Consider the following 5,058-nt stretch of genomic DNA (forward strand, 5'->3'; position numbering starts at 1 on the left):
GACTGATCAACCGGACACCATTTGGAACCGGAAGTAAAGTAACCAATCAGGCAGCAAGAGACCAAAACAAAACAAAAAAAAAAACAACCCAGCAGCAGCAGCAAATACTGTACTGTGCATGTACTGCATCCTAAAGGTAAGCACATCTGGGCTGCCTATCCCCATCCCCACACGTGGGGCACCCTCTTACAGCTAGGAGTTGAAGATACTGATATTTCCAGGCAAAGCTGTGAGCTGCCTCAAGGCCCCTGCAGCAGGAGCAGCACTGGGATCTGTGCTGCTTTCCTGTAAGCCATGAGTGTTTTCACCCCCTGGCCGAGGAGGGGGCTCTATTTTGAACCCCCTGCCCCCCCCGCTGGGAGGGGGACAAGCTGTTTTCACCACCACCACCACCACCCTGGGTCAGGAGTGGGACAACCTTGCCTGCAAGGAAGCTGCCTGGCTGCCTCTGGAACCTAGCCCAGAGTGTGAACTGCTGGAGCCTTAGGGTATGTCTACACTATGAAATTAGGTCGAATTTATAGAATTCGGTTTTTTAGAAATCAGTTTTATATATTCGAGTGTGTGTGTCCCCACAGAAAATGCTCTAAGTGCATTAAGTGCATTAACTCGGCGGAGTGCTTCCACAGTACCGAGGCTAGAGTCGACTTCCGGAGCGTTGCACTGTGGGTTGCTATCCCACAGTTCCCGCAGTCTCCGCTGCCCATTGGAATTCTGGGTTGAGATCCCAATGCCTGATGGGGCTAAAACATTGCCGCGGGTGGTTCTGGGTACATATCGTCAGGCCCCCGTTCCCTCCCTCCCTCCGTGAAAGCAAGGACAGACAATCATTTTGCGCCTTTTCTCCTGAGTTACCTGTGCAGACGCCATACCACGGCAAGCATGGAGCCCATTCAGCTCACTGTCACCGTATGTCTCCTGGGTGCTGGCAGACGTGGTACTGCATTGCTACACAGCAGCAGCACCCCATTGCTTTGTGGCAGCAGACAGTGCAATAGGACTGGTAGCCGTCATCGTCATGTCCGAGGTGCTCCTGGTCGTCTGTGTGAGGTCGATCAGGAGCGCCTGGGCAGACATGGGCGCAGGGACTAAATTTGGAGTGACTTGATCAAGTCATTCTCTTTAGTCCTGCAGTCAGTCCTATTGAACCATCTTATAGTGAGCAGGCAGGTGATACGGATTGCTAGCAGTCCTATTGCATCATCTTCTGCCAGGCTGGCAAGAGATGAGGATGGCTAGCAGTCCTATTGTACCATCTTCTGCAGAGCAGCCATGAGATGTGGATGGCATGCAGTCCTTCTGCACCGTCTGCTGCCAGCCAAAGATGTAAAAGATAGATGGAGTGTATCAAAACAAGGGGACTCATTCCTCTAGGTCACACTGCAGTCACTCACAGAGAAGGTGCAGCGAGGTAAATCTAGCCATATATCAATCAGAGGCCAGACTAACCTCCTTGTTCCAATAAGAACAATTACTTAGGTGCACCATTTCTTATTGGAACCCTCCGTGAAGTCCTGCCTGAAATACTCCTTGATGTAAAGCCACCCCTTTGTTGATTTTAGCTCCCTGAAGCCAACCCTGTAAGCCGTGTCATCAGTCGCCCCTCCCTCCGTCAGAGCAACGGCAGACAATTGTTCCGCACCTTTTTTCTGTGCGGACGCCATACCAAGGCAAGCATGGAGGCCGCTCCTCTCACTTTGGCAATTAGGAGCACATTAAACACCACACGCATTATCCAGCAGTATATGCAGCACCAGAACCTGGCAGAGCAATACCGGGCGAGGAGGCGACGTCAGCGCGGTCACGTGAGTGATCAGGACATGGACACAGATTTCTCTGAAAGCATGGGCCCTGCCAATGCATGCATCATGGTGCTAATGGGGCAGGTTCATGCTGTGGAACGCCGATTCTGGGCTCGGGAAACAAGCACAGACTGGTGGGACCGCATAGTGTTGCAGGTCTGGGACGATTCCCAGTGGCTGCGAAACTTTCGCATGTGTAAGGGCATTTTCATGGAACTTTGTGACTTGCTTTCCCCTGCCCTGAAGTGCATGAATACCAAGATGAGAGCAGCCCTCACAGTTGAGAAGCGAGTGGCGATAGCCCTGTGGAAGCTTGCAATGCCAGACAGCTACCGGTCAGTTAGGAATCAATTTGGAGTGGGAAAATCTACTGTGGGGGCTGCTGTGATGCAAGTAGCCCACACAATCAAAGATCTGCTGATATCAAGGGTAGTGACCCTGGGAAATGTGCAGGTCATAGTGGATGGCTTTGCTGCAATGGGATTCCCTAACTGTGGTGGGGCCATAGACGGAACCCATATCCCTATCTTGGCACCGGAGCACCAAGCCGGCGAATACATAAACCGCAAGGGGTACTTTTCAATAGTGCTGCAAGCTCTGGTGGATCACAAGGGATGTTTCACCAACATCAATGTGGGATGGCCGGGAAAGGTACATGACACTCGCATCTTCAGGAACTCTGGTCTGTTTCAAAAGCTGCAGGAAGGGACTTTCTTCCCAGAAAATAACCGGTGGGGATGTTGAAATGCCTATAGTTCTCCTTGGGGACCCAGCCTACCCCTTAATGCCATGGCTCATGAAGCCGTACACAGGCAGCCTGGACAGTAGTCAGGAGCTGTTCAACTACAGGCTGAGCAAGTGCAGAATGGTGGTAGAATGTGCATTTGGACGTTTAAAGGCGCGCTGGCGCAGTTTACTGACTCACTTAGACCTCAGCGAAACCAATATTCCCACTGTTATTACTGCTTGCTGTGTGCAACACAATATCTGTGAGAGTAAGGGGGAGACGTTTATGGCGGGGTGGGAGGTTGAGGCAAATCGCCTGGCTGCTGGTTACGCGCAGCCAGACACCAGGGCGGTTAGAAGAGCACAGGAGGGCGCGGTACGCATGAGAGAGGCTTTGAAAACCAGTTTCATGACTGGCCAGGCTACGGTGTGAAAGTTCTCTTTGTTTCTCCTTGATGAAACCCCCCGCCCCTTAGTTCACTCTACTTCCCTGTAAGCTAACCACCCTCCCCTCCTCCCTTCGATCACCGCTTGCAGGGGCAATAAAGTCCTTGTTGCTTCACATTCATGCATTCTTTATTAATTCATCACACAAATAGGGGGATGACTACCAAGGTAGCCCAGGAGGGGTGGCGGAGGAGGGAAGGAAAATGCCACACAGCACTTTAAAAGTTTACAACTTTAAAATTTATTGAATGCCAGCCTTCTTTTTTTTGGGCAATCCTCTGTGGCGGAGTGGCTGGTTGGCCGGTGGCCCCCCCCACCGCGTTCTTGGGCGTCTGGGTGTGGAGCCTATGGAACTTGGGGAGGAGGGCGGTTGGTTACACAGGGGCTGTAGTGGCAGTCTGTGCTCCAGCTGCCTTTGCTGCAGCTCAACCATACACTGGAGCATATTGGTTTGATCCTCCAGTAGCCTCAGCATTGAATCCTGCCTCCTCTCATCATGCTGCCGTCACATTTGAGCTTCAGCCCTGTCTTCAGCCCGCCACTTACTCTCTTCAGCCCGCCACCTCTCCTCCCGGTCATTTTGTGCTTTCCTGCACTCTGACATTATTTGCCTCCACGCATTCGTCTGTGCTCTGTCAGTGTGGGAGGACAGCATGAGCTCAGAGAACATTTAATCACGAGTGTGGTTTTTTTTTCTTTCTAATCTTCACTAGCCTCTGGGAAGGAGAAGATCCTGTGATCATTGAAACACATGCAGCTGGTGGAGAAAAAAAAAGGGATAGCGGTATTTAAAAAGACACATTTTATAAAACAGTGGCTACACTCTTTCAGGGTAAACCTTGCTGTTAACATTACATACATAGCATATGTGCTTTTGTTACAAGGTCGCATTTTGCCTCCCCCCACCGCGTGGCTATCCCCTCAACCCTCCCCCTTCCCCATGGCTAACAGCGGGGAACATTTCTGTTCAGCCACAGGCAAACAGTCCAGCAGGAACGGGCTCCTCTGAGTGTCCCCTGAAGAAAAGCACCCTATTTCAACCAGGTGACCATGAATGATATCTCACTCTCCTGAGGATAACACAGAGATAAAGAACGGATGTTGTTTGAACGCCAGCACACATACACTGCAATGCTTTGTTGTACAATGATTCCTGAGTACGTGTTACTGGCCTGGAGTGGTAAAGTGTCCTACCATGGAGGATGCAATAAGGCTGCCCTCCCCAGAAACCTTTTGCAAAGGCTTTGGGAGTACATCCAGGAGAGCCGCGAATGCAAGGGCAAATTAACCCTTTCACATGCTTGCTTTTAAACCATGTATAGTATTTAAAAGGTACACTCACCGGAGGTCCCTTCTCCGCCTGCCGGGTCCAGGAGGCAGCCTGGGTGGGTTCGGGGGGTACTGGCTCCAGGTCCAGGGTGAGAAACAGTTCCTGGCTGTCGGGAAAACCGGTTTCTCCGCTTGCTTGCTGTGAGCTATCTACAACCTCATCATCATCATCTTCTTCGTCCCCAAAACCTGCTTCCGTGTTGCCTCCATCTCCATTGAAGGAGTCAAACAACACGGCTGGGGTAGTGGTGGCTGAACCCCCTAAAATGGCATGCAGCTCATCATAGAAGAGGCATGTTTGGGGCTCTGACCCGGAGCGGCCATTCGCCTCTCTGGTTTTCTGGTAGGCTTGCCTCAGCTCCTTAAGTTTCACTCGGCACTGCTTCGGGTCCCTGTTATGGCCTCTGTCCTTCATGCCCTGGGAGATTTTGACAAAGGTTTTGGCATTTCGAAAACTGGAACGGAGTTCTGATAGCACGGATTCCTCTCCCCATACAGCGATCAGATCCCGTACCTCCCATTCAGTCCATGCTGGAGCTCTTTTGCGATTCTGGGACTCCATCATGGTCACCTCTGCTGATGAGCTCTGCATGGTCACCTGCAGCTTGCCACGCTGGCCAAACAGGAAATGAGATTCAAAAGTTCGCAGTTCTTTTCCTGTCTACCTGGCCAGTGCATCTGAGTTGAGAGTGCTGTCCAGAGCGGTCAAAATGGAGCACTCTGGGATAGCTCCCGGAGGCCAATACCGTCGAAT

This window comes from Natator depressus, chromosome 2 (genome assembly GCF_965152275.1).
Source record: "Natator depressus isolate rNatDep1 chromosome 2, rNatDep2.hap1, whole genome shotgun sequence".
Taxonomy (NCBI): Eukaryota; Metazoa; Chordata; order Testudines; family Cheloniidae; genus Natator; species Natator depressus.